Source organism: Sander lucioperca, chromosome 9 (genome assembly GCF_008315115.2).
Source record: "Sander lucioperca isolate FBNREF2018 chromosome 9, SLUC_FBN_1.2, whole genome shotgun sequence".
Taxonomy (NCBI): Eukaryota; Metazoa; Chordata; class Actinopteri; order Perciformes; family Percidae; genus Sander; species Sander lucioperca.
Window position 1 is genome coordinate 24,080,336 of NC_050181.1, and position 21,169 is coordinate 24,101,504.

The following is a 21,169-nucleotide window of genomic DNA, read 5'->3' on the forward strand; positions in this document are numbered from 1 at the left end:
CCCCACCAATCAGATTGGTCACTGAGTCCGACTGCCCACTGGCCGATTCAACAAGTCAAATAGGCCAAAATGGAAAATAGGTCCGCTTGAAAAATGAGGAAATTCTTAGAAATGACAACAAAACAACAGCACTGTCTGTGCGTCCACATGATTTAGCCTAAGTTTCAAACACCAAAAGTGATCTTGGAAGATATTTGGGGTTTTCTCTAATCAGAAACAACACATGCTATTTCATAGCTACTTGTTGCTGAAATGTTTTTAAATAGCCCAGAGTTCTCATTTATGAAAGCAATGGCAATTGGGTTCTGAATATAGGGGCTGATTGAAACAGGGCCGTTGGTTGGAGTTGGGATGAATATTGAGCCCATTGTGTGTGTGTGTGTGTGTGTGTGTGTGTGTGTGTGTGTGTGTGTGTGTGTGTGTGTGTGTGTGTGTTCCTGTGCGTGTGAGCGTGCGCGTGTTCCTGTAATCGCCGACGGCCAGGTAATGACCAATCAGCAGCCGTTTCAACTCCTCAATTTGTTGATTTGGTGGGGGAGTGGGGCTGTGGGAGAGAGAGAGAGAGAGAGAGAGAGAGAGAGAGAGAGAGAGAGAGAGAGAGAGAGAGAGAGAGAGGCAGAGTAAGGAGGGGAGAGAGGGGACCGGCAGAGAGCAGTCCGTCTCCGTTGGATGCGCTGTTGGTTGTTCTGGTTTTAAAGCTCCCTCCTCGGCACACAGCGGTAAGTGGCACTGGCTCTACGCTTACTGTCCCTGCAGCGGTTTCAGGCCACATTAAAAGCAAGTGTTCAGTTATTTAGCTAAAAAGAAAATATATATGTTTATGTTGTTGCCACAGTGGTCGGAGTCTTAATTGCTCATCTAGAAGCTCTTCTCGTTGGAGAGATTTGTAATTTCATTAATGCTAGTCATTTTCAGACTGTCACTGGTACGGTGTTGACGGAGGGCACGCGGGCACTGAGTGGCTGTTTTCATGGCAAAAGTGAGGATGAATTCTGGCACTAAGCTAGTTAGCAACTTTATTTCATATAACCTTTTCTTCGCAGTTTTTTTTTGGTTTGTTTTTTGGAAACACTAACCTGTGTGAATATTCGAAAACCAGACATTGTTTGCTTAAAATATTCCTATCATTTTTCTTTTCACCCTTTATATTTCGTCCCTTGGTAGTGTGTGAAAGTTAAAGTCTCGCGGACCTACTCCTTGTCTTACTGTCGACAGCAGAATGCTAAACGGTAACTTGGAAGTCATCATATTCTCTCAATGTTGAATACAAAATCACTCATTGCCATCATGAATGGCGATAGGATGTGCGTGGATAGGTAGGCTACCTGCAACTTTTATTTCAACACAGTTACAGTGAGATACGTCGTTAAATTGTAGGCTTATCGTTTACGTCGTTTAATGCTGTGTGTTTCTTGTTTGCGAAGTTTTCGTTCTTGGGTTTGGTGCTTTTTTTTCTTCCGACGAAAATGTTAACATGGAAACTTGGGTGTGGTGTACAGTAACTGGAGGGAATCTTGTGGCTAAGTAAGTGTAATATTTAAGACTTCATCACTGAGAAAAGCTTGCAACATTAATGCCGTGGTGTTGGTCTTGAAGCCTATTTCAGTCACTGTGGTTTCAGTAGCCTACAGGGGTGAGAGAGGCAGAAAAGAGACTGTGGCTGAACAGAGTGATGCTGATCCGCCCCGACTGATTTTCTTGTCTTTTTCAACTCTCTCTCTCTCTCTCTCTCTCTCTCTCTCTCTCTCTCTCTCTCTCTCTCTCTCTCTCTCTCTCTCTCTCTCTGTATTTCTCTTTATCGGACTCCATCTTGGTCTTTCCTCTTGTGAAGGTATATAACATCTCATAGACCTTTTTCACGACAGACGTGTTGACATGTCATAGTAGGAATTGCACAGGTGTATTCGAATACCATTAATGATGGCTGCATTCCACTTAGGAGAGGTCCTGGTATTGTGCATGCTGACTCACTGAAATAGCTTACTGGGACACTTGATGGAATTGAGCCATCGTTAAGGTTATCAATTTCAGCTGTGCTTTTCCTACTATGACAGGTGAAAATGTTTGAAAAAAAAAATTGTTTTCAAATTTCACATCCGTGCCCTACCATCCCATGTAGCATCAGTCAGATAAAATATCAAACCCATTTTTTTTTTTTTTTAACCCACATTATATTTTAAATGGAAATGCAATTCAACCACTGTTTCCCTCCTTTTTCTTGTGTCTGAGTTACCTGTAAATATATTTGCGTTGGATGACTTGCTGTATTTCGTGGGCTGGTAATGAGAGTCTCTGTCTCTGTTTTAAACGTGTACGTTAATGTGTGTTGTGTCAGACTGGACAGCTTGAATGTTCATGGCAGCAGGTTTGGGGTCAAACGGAGGCATTAAATCCGGCTGTTCAGTGTTGGATTTGACCTGCTTGGCGTGCTGGTGGGGTGGGGTTTGCAACGTCTGGGCAGTTGTGTAGCAACAGTGTTGAAAAGAACAGTTTTTGCGACTGATGTTTTGTAAAAAGAAAGGAAAGAAAGACATATTTTGTTTTTGGAGGTAGACACCTATCTATATACGTAAATGACCATTGGCTATTTTCATAGGTATTTAGAATTGTTTTAATGTGCCCTATAAATGTACTTTTCATATGGTGTAAAAAAAAAAATCTCTAAATGCAACATTTAGCCATCATTAAACTCCACTGAAGGTACAGTAATGAAAGTCCAACTTGATCTGGAGTCAAATGCTTTTAAAGCAGCTTTGGTTGCTAATTTTACATTCTGATACCTCTGAAAGTAGTCAGCCAAAACAACAGGGAAATAGGTTGTCACTTGACTGACTTGGTTTTTGAGAAAACACCCAATGTTGGCCCGCAGCACAAACCGATGGGAAGATTTGAGTTGATAAATTAGCCGCTCTTATTGATTCTGTAGAATAATACGGAATTGCACTGTAGGCTAGTGAAACTCTTCAACTCTTCACCCTGTGGAAACCCTGAACAGACCACTGGAATTCTAAGCCCTGGTTGGTAATTCAGACCCCTGTTGAGATCTATTGATTTACACTTTGTAGGATTCTAGGGGGTTTCCCAGCATGCATGGAAGTGCCTTAGAAATGTACTTCACACTGGCATCCATCATCCCTATTACGTGGCCTGAGTCAGTCCTCACAAAACCTTTCTCATTAACTCAGACCTGACCCCTGTGCAGCCTAACGGCCCAGAACTTACTTTTCTTTTCAAACAGCGAGAGCTAAAAAGTAGCCTGCTGGCTGGCCGGTTGGCACATTATGAGTTTATTGTAACTATTAGTCTGACGAAGAAGTCATACATTAGGAATGCATCCAATCCACTGTGCAGCATCTTTCTTTCATCTGTGAGATTTAGTTTGTGTTTCACTCCCGTAACAGGACACTTTGGCAGGCAGCAGTCACCAGTGTGTTTTTAATCGATGAATTATGATTGAATTGAAACCGTTTTTTTGGTGGATAATAAATAGGGCTGGGTATCGACAATGACTTCCCGAATCTATTTGATGCCGATTCACAAGGTCTCGATTTGACTACATTTCCGATATGATATCAATTAGGTTAGGGGAATTTCATCTACAATACCCATTTTGCTTGGATACAAAAGAGATTCTCAGAGAACTTCTGCTGTAAATTGTACAAGCAAGAAGCAACCCTCAAATATTTTTGGACAGGTCAATATTTCCATTAAGAATTGACCCTCAACAAGTTTGTTTAAAGTACTTTTTATGTAACAGGACTAACATGACGGATACATCACATGGTGAAAAGGCATATATTAAAAAATTCATTTCGGGATCTTATTAATCAATATCAGATCATCCAAACAAAAATCAAAGATTTTAATTGGAGAATGATGAAGATACTGAATTTCCCAATTTGTAAAAAGTTTGAAGTCTAGTTCTCTTTAGATGTTCTAGCCAAAAAGCAGGAATATGAATAAATCATTTTGCCGCTAATTATATGGACATCCGCTCTGTGCTGGTGTACTTTGTAGTCCATTAAAAGTAAAAACAACTTGGGTGACGTTGACACTGACAGAGAAGTTAGCTCAGGAAGCTTGTCCCCCAGTACCTGCATGTACCCGTTTGTGACTACTGTGATTAACTCTTAAAACTACAATAGGGGACTTTGTTTCCCTAAGTTTAGCCTCTGAGGCAACATCGCTTTTCTAAGGCAAATCCCAGGGTGGTCCTGACCTTCGCCTTAACTGTCTTTAATCTAAAGCCAATCCTTAACTCGTCAATGGTGGACCTTGTTGGAGGTACATGGCGACAAAAGGGCTGTTGTAACTCTGTCAGCTGTCTGAGCTGTAGTGCTCTTACCCCTAGGCTACTTGTCTGTGGAAAAAATAAAAATAATAATCAGCTCCGTCAAACTCCACGAATTTGGAAGGCCGTCACTAGTGGTGGCCTGTGATTAACTCTTCAATTAACATGCAGTTCCCAGTTCAACAACATGCCAAAAACAATGTGGTCACTGTAGAACAGCAGAATATGTAAAAAACCAAAAGCATAAATATATATATACAGTATATATTGGAAAACACGAGACATACAATAAATAAAGCAAACTAGGGGTGTGCAAAAAAATCGATTCACATTCGAATCAAGATTCAAAACATTTTTTTCAATTTTTTTTTAATTGTATGTCTACTGCAGTCACATGGGAAAAGCACATTTACATACTGTGAATCGTTTTTTTAATCGAGAATCGTTTTTGAGTCAAAAATCGATTTTTGAATCGAATTTTGAGCCTAAAAATCTACATCAAGCCGTGCCATTTTCTGAATCGTGCACCCCTACAAACTAGTACTTCAAATAGTGCTTCTGCTTTTCGCTCCTTAGTGTGCAAACAAATCAGTTTTAACATATCTCATTCAGCTTTTTAGTGAGCAAGAAAATTCATTCTTGATCTTGGAAACAGTTTGACAAAAGAATCTTAACTCAAGGTCCACTTACTCATATTTTCCAGTGCTTTCAACCACATCCCAAAAAAGAGTTCAAGGAGTTTTTGTCAAACACGTGTAGTGATTTACAAAGAGGAATAAAAGATCATAATCTATGTGATGAATAAAGGATTAGGAGCGTCGATGAAAATAATACAAGATGTAGCAAATGAAAAGAGTAGGAACATCAAATAAAGTGGCAAACAGAGTAACTCAGAAACTAGGGCTGCAACTTTTATTTTTATTATCTTTTAATCTGTCTGTCGAGTATTTTCTCGATAAAACGGTCAGTTGTTTGGTCTATAAAATGTCAGAAAATGATGAAAAATGTGGATTAGTGATTCCCAAAGTCCAAGACGACGTCCTCAAATGTCTTGTTCTGTCCACAACTCAAATATATTCAGTTTACTGTCACAAAGGAGCGAAGGAACTAGAAAATATTCACATTTAAGAAGCTGGAATCAGTGAATATGTCCTTTTTTTCATTAAAAAAAAAAAAAAAAAATGCCTCAAACTGAATAATCGATCATCAAAATAGTTGCCGATTAATTTAGTAGTTGACAACTAATCGATTAATCTTTGCAGGTCTACGAAGAAAAAATATAGATATATGCTATAAATTGTTTCAAGGCCTTAAGGAAAAGTGTGAGGAAGGGATTTATGGGAGAAGATAGGCTACAGACAGTCTCAGTTATTCAGGCGGGTCGTTCCAAAGCCACAGAGCCAAAGCTCAGTCACCTTTAGTCTTTAGCCCGGACACAGTCAGTCATGCAGTATGCAGTCCGTGATTCAGTAGTGAAAAGTTCAGAGAGATAACCTGAAGCCAGGACACGAAAACATTTGCACATAATCACTACAAAAACGGTTGAAACCATCAGTGAGGAGAAGTGTTAACCCAACTCTTTGTTGTAGGTAAAAAAATTTTTTTTTTTAAAAAAGCCTTGCTTTAGCACTCTCACCACACTGGAGGCGTTCTCTTTTTTTGGTTAAGGCAAACAAACAGGGCGCTGCAGCAGCCAAGGCAAGAAAAGATAAAAGCATGTAATCCTCTGTATCGCTGAAACTCAGGATGGATCTAAGTATAGCAATGCTCCAGAGATGACCAGAAAAGCCTGAATGAACAAGTGTTTTAGTGTGTCATTCCAAATTAGGGGCTTGAAAACAGGCCTAATGTGTTCGTTGAGCTGACTGAGGGCAGCTTCAGTTTGGCTGCAAACATTTCTTCAGTTTTTTTCAGACGGGACGGTTTGTTGGGTTCCCTTGGCTTGACTGGCAGATTCATCTTGGTATCATAGGCAGGCAAAATCAAGGAGATGGCCCTTTTAATTTAAACACACACACACACACACACACACACACACACACACACACACATACTGCCTATCACCTGTTGGGGGCAGCGGTTCCTTCTGAGTTACAGACACAAGTAAATGATTTCCAAAAAAATGTAAATACTTTGATGAATGTGTCGTGTAGAAGCACAGCGGTGGACCGACTGCTTGTTTGAAATAACATGTACAAAATAACATTTCAACAATGTCATTTTTTTTTTTATTTATTTCTACCTATCTTCACTTTTTTAAAGATCCTCTGTCTTGTGTATGGAATTTGGGGGTTAGTACATTGTGAATGTTTCTGCTGAGCCGCTAGCTGTGCTATGGGTTTGAATGAGAATATTCGTTCACCGTATATCGGGTTAATCTGTTGATTATTTTCTCGATTAATCGATTAGTTGTTTGGTCTATAACAAGTCAGAAAATGGGGGAAAACGTCAGCCCAAAGCCCAAGATGACATTCTCAAATATCTTGCCTTCTAAAAAAGTGCAAGGGACATGTTCCCCTGTGTCCTCCCTTTTAAATTAGACCTTTGGATGTAAGATCAGCTTAGACTGGAACAAATGATCAATATGATGATAGGATCTGATGACCTTAATCTTATCAGCAGACAACTCTCCAGAAGACAGAGGCACTGGGGGGAGGGGGGGGGGTTCCCAGTGTACGAAATAAAGACCCGGGGGTTATTTTTGGCTTGTTCACAAGAGTTCAGAGACATATTTAAGGCTTACATCGTCAATCTTTCAAATGTGAGATCATAAAATGTCTTTCATTAGCTTATGATTACCAGAAGCTGTAATTTAAGCTTTCTTTCAGCTCTGAAACACTTCCAAATGGTCTATTATAAAATGTCAAAAAATTGTCCACAACTCAATTCAGTAAAGAAACTACTTTGTAGTAATTATTCACATGGGTTAAGGAGCTGGAATCAGAATATTATATATAAAATAAGAACGTATGACACCTCAAAACTAATTTTGTATGACTAGAACCTGTCAGGGCTGTGTATAATATTGGTGCAACAGACAAAACATTCAAGCAATGACTAGGGCTGGTTACCGAATTCAATACTTTTTAAGACCGAATTGCCTCTAAAAGTATCGAGCATTGAAAACAAATGCCTCGTCATTCAATACCTAATTCCAATACCTAAGGAGTAAATCTCGTCAGCGTCAGTGAGCCAATAAGCACGCAGCATGCTCCTACCGAGATCTAATAATGCTTGTGATTGGCTGTCTAACGTTACACGTCGTAGAGACACGCAGGGAAAAACTCCACGTTAACGCACAGAGAGACGGGGCTCACGTAGTAGGAGCTGAAAAGTAAACAAAAGGATTTGTGCCGTGATGTTGTAATTTCTTTTTGTTAAAATGGATTTCATAAAATTGGTATAGAAAAAAAAGCATCGTTCAAAGTCATTGTATTGGTATCGGTATCGAACATTTTTTGAACAATACCCAGCCCTGCCAATGACTTCAAATGTAAATTGTAAAAATGATTTACAACAAAGCTAAGTTGCTTGGATTTCTGCCAGTTGTTTTTAACTGTATGGAAAGTCATTAGGGTTAGAGTCACCAGACAGAGTCACCGTGCCTACCAGCAACAGAGAAATGCTGTTATCAGATATCAGTCGGAACAAATTAAACGCGCGCGGTACATGATGTGGTCTGACAGAGCAGCCACTCACACACACTTAATTAGGAAGCTCTGGATGCAAATGAAGGCCTGAAACTGTTTCTGTGTGCTAATTCACGTTGACATCAGACAACTGCCCTGACAATAGTCTTTGTGCTCTGTATGCATGTGTGTGAGCGGGGGTGTGTGAGTATGTGTGTATAGAGTGATAACACTGATTCGGTCCAGCTGCATCGTCAGGTACACTGAGTGGATTAAGTAGCAGAAGTGTGGCTACAGCAGAGGTGTGTGTGTGTGTGTGTGTGTGTGTGTGTGTGTGTGTGTGTGTGTGTGTGTGTGTGTGTGTATTTGATCATTATTTCTCCATGGAAAGCACATTTCCTGTCCACATTTTCCCCAGACTATTTGCTGATTCAAACAGTCTGTTTTCTAACCTGCAGACCCCTTCCACCACCGCTGTGTATAATCGCATGGAAAGAGACCGAAGGAGGAAACGGCATGGTTGTGATATTAGACAACCTTAGCAGTTACAGCTATCACCTCCTGTCCATAACTCTAGGCAACGGCAGATACCAAATTGGTGTGCATGTGAATAGCGGCAGCTTTTTAACACATTCACATCAAATAAAGCGTTTTCCTCTGACAGGTGTTCAGCTGCATCTTGTCTGGGGAGGGAGCCGCTAAATTGTTGTTGGAAGACAACTTCAGCGTTCCTCTCTTCTGGCTTGACAGCTCCTCCAATTACAGCTCTCCTGGCCCCGCTGCGTTGTGTTTGCAAATACAGTAGATCGCTGTTCATCAAAGCCGGGTTAGGGAGAATGTCGAAAATTCTGGAGACGGCTTCACCGTTTTGACTGCACATCACACGAGAGGCTGTTTTTGATCCGACATGCAAGCTATCTAATTAGTGTCGGATAGCTAAACCTGAGGTAACAAAGAGGAGAACTTTGGAAACGGAAGGGGAGAGTACCGGTACATCACAGCAACACAATATGGCTTTGCCAAGGTAGTCCCCTTGTTCAAAGGCTATTTTCACACTGACGTAATGCAACACGAGTGGAGTGGAGACATTTAAAGTCCAACTGAAATTGAATTGCTGCAGCAACATATCTATCTATGCTTACTTGTCCTGTGTTCTCCTCTGAGAAGAAATCAGAAAGCAAAATGGAGACATTTATTTCTTTAACCCTCTGAGGACGAAAGACGCACCGGCACGTCCCCCAAGCGATGTTTGACGAAACTCCCACTCAAAAAAGCGACGTTGCAAAATTTCATTTCAGACATCATATACATATAACCTACGACTTTGGTAAACTCATTTCAAGCACCGAAACACATCATAAGTTAAGGTTGGTTCTCAAAAGAGATTTGGGGACTTTCAAAAAGCCAATATCAACGTTTCAGCTTTAGCGCCCAATAATCTCTTTACACGTTGCTCTAGAAAAATGTGGGCGTCATATCACATTTTGATATGAAACACGCAGGGATTAGTTATATGCAAATAACTTTAACTTTAAATTTAAGAAGATGTGTGAAAATGCCCTTAGACCTCAGAGGGTTTCTGTTTTGGTTTTGTGAAGGTGATAACTTGCAGACTACATGACGACTGAAGCCTCTTTTAGGCGGTTAAAACTACAAAGGCAAAAACACTTGCAAGGAAACGTTCTACATTATCTTCTTTTGTCTTGTTAACGTGGTGTGAAGTGCTCCGCGTTGTCGGGCCTTGTCCGCGGAGGTGACAGGCGAAGCAGGAGCAGGCGAGTCAAAGTGTAAATGTTGGCTCAAAATAGTGTGAAGCAGAATAGTTAATAGAAACAAAATCAGTCGCAAACTAACCACACCTGTGGTTAGTTGTATTTCCCAGCATCTGTCTCCAGGGGGACTGTGGAGAACGTTTAACAGTAACAGCACCAAGACAAGGGTTCAGTTTGATTCCTTTTTTTGATTATGTTTCGCTTTCATTGGATTGGATTGGACAAGACATGCTGCTGCGATCAAACAGTATAATAAAGAAGCTGTATTTCAAAGAGGGCCTTTATTACCGTGCTCCAGGTGCGCTGTCAGTTTTTCTTTAACGTTTTCTGGCCCAGTTTTTTATTATCTTCAGTGCATTCCTCTGTAAGATACTTTAAATAGAAAATACTATATATTTTGGCGGCAATGGTGGAGATGGAACCATAAGTCTTTTATTTATATGTCAGTCATATGTTAATTACCCGGTATCTTAATGAAGAGGGAGCGTGCCTATGTTCCCACATTTCTAAGATTTTTTTTTCCAAAATTAGGCCCTATGTTCCCACATTTCCTTTTTTGTAAATTTGTATCAGATTTTATCCCCCTTTCTCCCAATTTGGTAGCCAATTACACCCAACCTTTTATCCAGTAGCAATGGACTACAGATGGAATGTAACCCTAACCCTAACATAGGGCCTAATTTTAAGAAAAATCTTAGAAATGTGGGAACATTGGGCTGTGGGAACATTGGTCTGTGGGAACATTGGTCTGTGGGAACATTGGGCTGTGGGAACATTGGGCTGTGGGACCATTGGGCTTTGGGAGCATAGGGCTGTGGGACCATTGGGCTGTGGGAACATAGGGCTGTGGGACCATTGGGCTTTGGGAGCATAGGGCTGTGGGACCATTGGGCTGTGGGAACATAGGGCTGTGGGACCATCGGGCTGTGGGACCATCGGGCTGTGGGACCATCGGGCTGTGGGAACATAGGGCTCGCACCCGCGAACAGCTAGCGCGAGCTGCTACCGTTGAAGTCTATGATTGTGTACACAGTCTTCTGATTTTTGTCCACATGAGTACCCTTACTTCTAATTGTTCTTAACAGTATTAATAATAGGCTGATATTTAAATTTGAATAGCTGCTTGGAGCAGTTTGTGAACAGTGTTTTCTGTTGGAGATGGCTTTTCCACTTTGTAAACCTATAACATGCACAAAAAAGATATATAACACGATAAAGGAAAGGGGGAAAAGCCAGTAGCATAATATGAGCACTTTAAATAATCATGATTTCAATATTGACCAAAATTATTGTGATTTAGATTTTTTTCTCCATAATTGAGCAGCCCTATTGCATATGTCTAACCAGTGTATTTAAAGGTTAGTTTGTGAATAGAAACAGCTAGTTTTGAGCCTGAATGCTCACGAGAGTGCTCAATATTGGTCACTTTCGCATGTGACATAGAAACGAGTGGCCTGGAAGCTGGAGCTGGCTCAATATAAATATTTGATTGTGGTTTCTGGAACCAGTAGATATTTCTTACTAGACTCCCAAACTGTTTCCAAATTAGATTCATCCCTTGTAGAAAAGTTTGAGAAGGTAATGTATATACTGGAGACAAACAGCTGCACGTTCCATGTTAAACAAGTCAAAGTGAGTTACTGGAGCACATCTTGGATGTTTATCTCAACCGGAAGCTTTCTTTACACCGAGCCTTGTCCTGTCCTTGTGTGTTTTTCACCCGTTCTTAACTATATCACACTCATGTAAACACACAGCACACACAGTAGTAAGGTAGATGTTTGCTCATTTGCATAGTAATGGACTGCCGCATTCCAAAGCAGAGCGACAAAGGCATTGTCTCTGTGTATGTGTGTTCCTGCTGTTTCTCGGCTCTGTGGCAGCCATAAAACAGGAGTTCTCATCATCACAGGCCTTCGTGAATGAAAGCACTGCAAACAGAGCGTCGCCACAGACCCTCGTAACGACAGTCCTTTAAAAACAGCCTTTTATCCGGGAGACTGAAAGCCTTTTCAGCACCAAGGTTGAGTTTTACTCTTAACAACCTTAACAAGTAGATGTTACCCATCTATTTGAGTTCTTGAGAAATATTAGCTCCTTGTGCTAATGTTTGTCATCGTGTCCGACAAGGCCACCGCGGAAATGTTATTTACAGAGGGTAGCCACAGTAAAATCAGCGAGTGCATCCTAAATGCTGGAGCTTCCTCCTGCTTTCTCTAGTTTAATTGTTGGTTGCTGCCACTCGTCTGGAATCACTGCAAATTATGGCTGCACGATATAAGGAAAATATGTGATTTGCGATAACTTTGTTCAATATCACTATAACAATATTACTGGCGATACATAAAGAGATAATAAAGTGGACTCAGTTCTGCATTTCTGCTGCTTTCAGTATTGCAAAAATCAGTTACTGCGAAAATACAACAAATTGCTTGTTGGATTTAAAACAAATGTAAGGAAATCATTTCCAACATTCTTTTATTGAAAGAACATTAAATTGAACATAGAATTGAATATAAAAAGGCACCATTAACAAAAGAATGACATAATATTGTGCAGCCCTACTGTAAATCTAGTGCTGCAACGTGTAGCGGATTTTTTGTTCCAGTTGTAATCGCGAAGTCACCGATCAAGCAAAAATACTGACTATTTAGCTTTAGGTTATTATAATTTATAATTTAATAATTTATACTGTTTATTGATCCCCAGTGGGGAAATTACAATTTACACTCTGTTTGTTAGAAATCACTACACACAGGCCTGAAATACACACACACATGCTCAGGACCTATTCATGCACAAATGCACCCAACTCCCTACGGACTGAGCTACTGCCACCCCCCATTATTAGCCCAAACGAGAAAAGTATTGAGGGAAATTTCACAGTTCACATTGTTTTCACTGTTGATTAGTTTAACTGTTACACTGTTTTAAATTCAGTAACTGCAACATCTTTCCTGAAGTAATTTTAGACATGGTATCTTTCTGAGGCTTTTCTAGTTAGTTGTAGTTTATTTTGAACATGTAAAAATATACATATATATACATACACACACACATATATATATATATACAAACATATATAATAAAATTAAATTAACAGATAAATAACAACATGTACATCTCAGTACAATCTTCCAAAATTATTGAGTGATCCGAATAAGAAATTCCCATTTTCTAAGACATTTCCACACACAAATATTTGAAAATGAATGGAAAGAAATTGACAGATGAATAGATAATTGACAGTTGCAGCCTGAGTGAAATCTAAAAGTGTCCCCTTCCTCTGTCCAGAGGAAGTGCCCCCCAACCCACCGAAGCACACTGGGACGTCACCATACAGGATTTCAGGTCAATGATTTTTCAAACTGTCTCCTGCTGTGTGATGGGTCTGCTGGTGTCTGATAAAAGCTGCTCATGATGTGTCAGGTCTCTCATCTTCCTCCATCCTGCCGAACCCCCCCCCCCCCCCCTCCACAGCCCTTGCTGTGGTTATGTAACATTGTAAATACTGAAGTACCATCTGGTACCAACAACACTATCTATCACTAATTGTTGTTGATGCACATGGAAACAATCACCAGATCTCGTTCGCTCTCACACACGCGCACACACACACACACACACACACACACACACACACACACACCACACACTGAAAAGTGTACATGTCTAACCCAAAAAATACAGACGGAAACAAAATGAGCACACTTTAAAGTCTGCAAGGGTGTACAACTTCAGCTGAGTCTCTTCTGATGGATAGCAAAACCACACACACACGCATGTACACACACACACACACACACACACACACACACATCTCAACATCTATTATCTCCCTTTTGTTAAGATTAAAGCAGCCCAGGTTGCATGGGGGATTAGGCTGGTTGGGAATTGTAATTGCTGGGAACGAGTCACCCAGTTTGTGTCTGTGTGTGTGTGTGTGTGTGTGTGTGTGTGTGTGTGTGTGTGTGTGGGGGGGGGGAAGGGGGGGTTGGGGTCAAGCACAGGGGGTCAGGGATTACATGACCCACAATGTACATTACTGTTGTGTGCATGGTCAGTTCCTGTGAACTGCTTCACTCCACTAAAAGCGTGATTGTGACAGGCTTCAGTATAATGCAGGAGAGCTCAGAGCTTTAAAATCTTTATGATTCACATCACAGCCCGGATGTCCTTTACTTTGCACACAGCAAAGATCCCATTTACTCTGCATTGTCCAAACTATTACCCTGGATACCATATAAAGTATGTAGGTCACTTTATGGACACACATGGTTGAGAGCTTTTGCATGTACAGCCCCACCCCCACCCACCCGTTAATGTCGACACCGGCGGGGACAGGCGGGATGAGGAGGCAGGTTTTTAGATGATGCTAATAATGTCATGCTATCTTCCTTGATTAGAACAGTGCTACATAAAATCAGACCCAGACTCATCGTAATGAGTAGTTAATCAGTAGCTTCCTTGCAACAAGGTATCAGTGCCAATTGACTGATTCCAGTCAATAACTTTGCTGGCACATTAAGTACGTTTACATGCACACTAATATCCCACTGTTATTCTGAATATGACAATATTTCGAATTTGGTTGGGTCATGTAAACGGCATATTCCGTCTAGATATTCCACATCAGGCCTTTTTCTAAATAAAGCATTTTTCGACTAAGACAAGTAGGATATGCCAGTTTTATTCAGGTTTTAGAAGCATTCTTTCAACATCGCATTCGAAATATGCGTCTCAATCAGGGTTATGACCGCAGTTTATGACAATTTGTGACGGTTTTACCTGTTTCGGCACCATGTTTTCAGTAGACTTGATTAGATAGACAATGATTAAAAAGCTCTCTGATTCGGTTATTCCGATGCACATTGATGCATATTCCGTAGCCTTTAAAAAACACAGTTACAATCTTTGATTTTAACACAGACACAGGATTCAAATGTGTTGCAATAGTTGTACAAAATCAACCCATTCATTCAAATAAATATTGTAAACGATCAGTCAAAGCGAAAATGTCGAATCTACAACCATATCATAAAAGGCAATGAATGCAAATTACCAGTATGTCATGTATACTCTCTGACAAAGTGGCTTTCACTGCTAAAAACAATGAGACCATTTTCTTGTCTCTCTACTCTCGGCAACATCAAGTAGATGAAGCCAGTTCCATGCGCTGCTTTAACGTCATTTTGGGGCATTTATGAAAGTTTTAATTCAACATATGAAACGCTGTTTTTCCCAGACAGTGGAAGCAGCAGTGGCCATTTCTGTGGTGCATCCAGTGCTACATCAAAACCCATATTAGTACTGCCCACTGCAGTAGAAAATACCTTCTGGTGAAAAGCCACAGTGCAACACTAATGAGACTTCTACACCTTCTTATTACTTTGAAGTAGGCGAGTGTGAGGGAGCACTGAGTTTCTTCTTTGTATACTCGAATGTGTCAAAAGTTTAGTCTATTGTTTGCACACTCAGAGAGAATATAATGAGTAAAGGGTAGAGGTAGAAAACGAGCTCCTACTATCTTACCTCCTATGTTCATGCGGTGATTTTCATAGATTTTTTTAGATAAATAACCAACTTGTTGTCCTTTTGTTATACTCAGTGATCCTTTAAAATGCCGGGGGGATCTGTATATACTGTATAGGCCTACAGAAGATAGTATGGTCCGTTGGTGTAACCGATAAATGTCAATTGGCGTAACCAATGTTTCTCATAAAATTCTGATACTGCGCAAAAAAGTTACTATGAATATGATTCTAGCACTCTACTATACTGTAAAAATGAAATTTAAAATGATTTTAAACCAACTGACCCAAGAATAGAGAGAAAACATTAATGTCTATGGCATACTGACTTGCTCAGTACAACAAAAACCCATATTATCTAAGTTTAGAAATAACATATTTTAAATATACTTTGAGATGGTAGTTCATAATAAATAACTTATTTTCATCGGTACACTTGCATAACTTCTAGGAGGGTGAATTATTTAATACTTGTCATGCTTTTGTGGTTACACCATTTGACAATTTAATGGGACTGTGATTCTTTAATTGGTTAAAAATGGTAGAAATGTCATATAAAATACTATGACACCAACAGAAATGCAAACTATGCATTTAAACAAACATCAGTGCCATTCAGTGTTGCAGAACCATGCATCATTTATTTATATTTAGTGTAGTCCCCCCCCCCCATCATAACTCTGGGTCCCCCGTAGGGGGGCGCCTCCTCTAGTTTGGGAACCACTAAGTTAGGGTTAGGTTGAATATCAGGTACATGGATTTGCCCATATCTCTCCACTCAGACTTACCTCCATCTTTCTTGCTGTGCCTCTTTGGCACAACAGTGTGAGTGAGACACATTCTGAGCTGGAGAATGTCTTTCCGTCAGTTTGGTGTTATTTTCATTTCGAAACCTCTTTGTTCTATTACAAATGGCGTGAGACCACGCTACGCAAACTAATGTGGACTCATGAGAGCTGCTAGTCTTTGCCTGAGCACTTTTGCACTGCCCTCCATAGCTTATTAATCCTGGTATTGTTTGTGTTGATTTTGTGTTTCTGTGTTGTATTTCGAAACATCAGAGAGCTGGGTGAAGATAATTAGAGTCTTGATAATAATACATTTATTTAATATAGCACCTTTTACAAAACATGAACATAAAGTGCTTCACCGGAGTAAAATTGTTAAAAATAAGACCAACAAAACCAGTAAAAGGTTTAGGGTTAGGTATTAGAAAAGTTATCTCGATGGCTTCCCCCGCTTCGTCCGACGACTGGGATAGAGTTAATACCAGTAAAATAAAACTTAAACTAAAGTACAAACATGAGACAAAGGCCAGTTTAACCCCTGTGTTGTCTTCGCGTCCACCGTGAACTTGTTGTCCTTCTGAGTCAAAATTGAAAATTAACTTTTTGTTTGTTTGTTGTTTTTATCGCTTTTTAAAAGTTTTTGTCACTTTTTTCAACATTTCTTTTAATTCATGGTCAATAAACCTAATTTATATGACATTATACTTAATCTTAGTTAAGATCAGAGGACGTTGAGTGGATCACAGACTGGTACATGTCAAAGTTTAGTCAGGAGACTGTTTTGAAGCCATTTAAACTATTATTTTTGGGCAATTTGGTTGAAAGAAACCCATATTTCTGATATAAAAACCATTGAAAATGGGTCAGATTTGACCCGAGGACAACTCAAGGGTTAAACAGGTGAGTCTTTTGATCACAGCAGGAGTGTTGGGGAGAGAGTCAGGATGCTGTCTGCCCTTCATACACACCCATTGTTGCTCCTGTGTGTGTGTGTGTGTGTGTGTGTGTGTGTGTGTGTGTGTGTTTGTTTGCGTGTGCAGTATGTGTGTATATTGATGTGTTGGTATCATTGATCTCTGCTTTGTACCAAAGGGCTGTAAAGCCTGTCTGGGTTGGATTACGAGCTGACTGCCTGGATACAATGAATGCTGAATAGCTGACGTCGCCAGTGCGGTGCTAAGGAAACAGCAGCTGGCCCAGTATTTACCTCATTAATTATTGTATTCATCAAGATCAGCATTAACGGAAGCTATTTCCTTCAAAAATCAGTTGTTTTTTTTTTTTACCTGAAGTTGTAAAACTCTTGCTGATAAAGCTGCAGAGATTATTCGATTGGTCGTCAGCTGTTAAATTAGTTGCCAGTCAATTAATCGTTTGAAGGAAATAATTCTCTGATGCCATTTTCTTACATGAGAATGTTTTGTAGTTTCTTCTCTCCTCTGTGACAGCAACCTGAATATCTTTGAGCTGTGGACAAAACGAGACATTTGAGGACGTCGGGCCCGTTTCAGAAAGCAGGTTTAGTGAAAACTCTGAGTTTGTTAACCCTAAAATGAGGGAAACTCTGGGTTTTCTGTTTCAGAAAGAGAGGTAACTTCACCTCAGAGTCAGTTACTATGGTAACTGAGCCTGTGAACCTAACCTGGTCGGGAGCAGGTCTCCTCCCTCTGACACAGCGCTCTTTCATTTCCTCATTCATTCATTCAGTCTGTAGCGGGCGCATTTTAGCGCCGTTTATCAGCATTTTTCTCAAAACACGGCATTTCCTTTTGTCGACGATCCCGTTGATGAAGAAGCTGTATTACTTCGCAGGGAGTTAAACATACGTCGGGAGATGATATTGAGGCCCCGACTATAGATGCATTTTTCCAGATAACGTCCTATTTGAGCGGTATATATGTAGCCTACATAACCTTATCCGTCCTCATATCACTAACGTCACCCATCGTGGACATGCTCTTATACATCCCAGCAGATTATTTGTGTCACATTAATTTTTTTTAGGGCTGGGCAATATTTCAATATTATATCAATATCGTGATATGAGACTAGATATTGTCTTAGATTTTGAAGAATTGTAATATCGTTACATGGTAAGTTTAGTCTTTTCCTGGTTTCAAAGGCTGCATTACAGTAAAGTGATGTCATTTTCTGAATTTACCAGACTGTTGTAGCTGTTCTATTATTTGCCTTTAGTCATTATATCCACATTATGATGGTTATTTATCTAAAATCTAAATGTGGAAGATGTTTTGTGAAAGCACCAATTGTCAACCTTACAATATTGTTGCAATATCGACATTGCGGTGTTTGATCAAAAATATCGTGATATTTGATTTTCTCCATATCGCCCAGCCCTACTTTTTTTTTGCAAACGGCAGTTTTCTTTACACCATTGGTGATGCGGAGCATTTTAGTAAAGCCACTGTAGCAAAGGGCCGTCAGAAGAGTGTGACTCGCTCGAAACGTGTTTTAAACGTTTTTGTAGTGCAGGTGAATGATGTAAACCCTTTGAAATAAAAGATTATGAATTATAATTCTGTTAATGATGGTGCTGCAGCCTCAGAATGGGATTAGTAGGCCTAGGACTTTTTCGCCCGCAGGATTGCACATAAATGAAATAGATTATAGGTTCAATACCATTTCACCAGTAATATTAGGCTATACTTATGATTAAATATGATATTGGAATATACGCATTGACTCGAGCAGCAATTTTCTCCCACGCAAATTCTCTCTCTTTTGCAGCAGCTGCTGCGTTGCTTTTTTAACGAAATACATGTTCAAACTCGCTGTATGTGCCCATGAGTATATTTATTTGTGGTTGTTACCATGGTGAATCGTAGTATCATGTCTCCATTCATGCTGCCTTTTTGTTGTGGTGGTGCACGCGGCGTGAACCTACTCTGAGTTGATTGAACCAACTCAAATCAGCTGTACTGGAACTGAAAACTCAATTTTCCCATCTCAGGGTAAATCCACTCAGAGATCAGAGTTAGACTCCGAGTTTGTTAAACCTCCTTCCTGAAACGGACCCCTGATCTTGGGCTTTGGGAAACACTGATTCGATTTTTCACCATTTTCTGACATTTTATAGACCAAACAATTAATCAAGAGGTCGAGAACATAATCGTTAGTTGCAGCCCTACTCGCTGAGCACCGTAAGAGTGACTTCTCATGGGTAGAAATTGGTTTCCTTGTAACCATCGGAAATGAATCCATCTTCAGTATTTGTATGAAGCAGTCACATCTCTGAAAACACTTTCACGCTGTTGCTTTTTCCTCTCCTTTTCTCGTTTTAGCTGTAAAAGGAAGTGTGTATGCCATAACTCGCCATTAACAGTCAGTAAACGAAAACAGTCGATGTGAGAGAAACCATCAATAACATGTCCGTAAATAAATCATGACGATAAATGACATGTAGCATCTCCCTTTTACTTTGCCTGGGCGGTTGTGGCTCACTTGTAAGAGGGCCTTACTGTGATGTAACGTGCCCCTCGGCAGCTTTACTGGAGGTCACGGGCTCATGTGCAAGGATAAATGTCAACAGCTGATCGCAATTCAGCATTTGACTTTGCTGTCTCAACCAAACAACCACAGTAAATGTCAAGTTTTGTTCTGTAAGCGATCATTTAAACAACAATTGGGCTGTTTTTGTATTTATATAATGGCATCATGTCAGCTAGCTGTACATAGACTGTCCGCTTATTATTGTCTTATTAACACCGGATTTACATATCAACAATAATAATGGCTATTTACATGATAAATGAACAAAACCTGTTTAGCTAGTATTACTACTACTACTATTACTACATTACTGCACCGGGTGGCTTCCGTTTTCTTTTCAACCTAGACCCTATTTTCCTCTGTTTTTGTGTCTAAGTGACTGATGAGAACAACAGTCTTTGCAATAGGTCCAGTATTACACAAGACAAGCTGCAGTATCAGTTATTGGGCAACTGCGCACCTTCAATTTACGTCCAAAAAGCGCTTGTTTTGCCACCGGCATGCTCAGATTACGGGTTGTAAGTGTCCGACAACATTATTGAAAGGATTACTACAGAGTGAGATCCTTTTTGTTGTAACATGATACAACCCCCTAATCGCTACGGGTGTGGTCCGAGCAAGGACTCCGGAAGTAGGGGGGTAGGAAGTAGGGAAATCCTGGAAACCCGTCTCAAAAAGTGGCTCTCTGTAAATTATAGAGTGTGGTCTTGTCCTACTCTATCTGTAAAGTATCCTGAGATAACTTCTTTTATGATTTGACTCATAAAAGAATTGAATCGAATTGACTGTCAAGTTACTTGACTGTATCTTACACGGCGCCTATACAGTGTATCGCTATATAAACACCTGGCAAAGTAGTCAAAACCGTCTCTGTGGTAGTTCCTGCTACAGTACGTGTCTGCAGGACCCCACTTTGCCATTATAATGCACGCACACACACACACACACACACACACACACACACACACACACACACACACTCACACAGACACACACTTACACAGACAAGGTGAAAACAATACCACCACTGCTGTGGCGGCTGGTAACAAATGTCCCTCGCTGTAGTAACAGTATAGCAGTAATATTTGAGACCAACATGTCTGAATTTATAGATATGAAAACTCCTATTTTCATGCCATTGTGACTTATTTTAAATCAGTGTTATCTGGGTTCCTCATAATCATAACCCAGTTATGATGTTTACATACACCAAGCCAGAAACTGGGTTACGGACTGGCTTGGTTCTCGCTGCGTTTTCCCCCAGACTGAATATCTAATGAGCAAAAATTGAAATGAAATTTAACCAGTTCAGTCAGACTGACTGACTGAAGTGAACTGGTTAAATGACATTCTGTCTCCATGTTCCTGATGTTTGGTCTATATTAAAGAGAATGATTCATGGCCATGTCATGTGGATCACAAAAAAGTTGCCGAAAAAGTTCACTCTTTAAAAACTAGTCATGTAGTCAAGTGTCTAAAGTCAAGGTGCAGCTTTCTGCACCTCGTTTATGGTTTATTCATAATGAGACTTCACACTCCCAAGGACCGGGGACTGGACTTTCTGACGGCTGTGTGTGTGTGTGTGTGTGTGTGTGTGTGTGTGTGTGTGTGCGTGCCCGCACGTGCGCATGAGTGTGTGTGTGTGTGT

General features: G+C 40.2%; 1 protein-coding gene across 1 annotated transcript in view; it reads left to right on the forward strand.

Moving 5' to 3' along the window:
• The first annotated feature begins 598 nt into the window (after positions 1–598).
• The window catches only part of LOC116043970 (cadherin-6-like), an 84,153-nt gene continuing 63,582 nt past the window's right edge, over positions 599–21,169 (forward strand). Inside the window, exon 1 of the mRNA XM_031291021.2 lies at positions 599–719. The gene's annotated coding sequence lies outside the window, so the exon portion shown is untranslated. The remainder of the gene's footprint in view (positions 720–21,169) is intronic.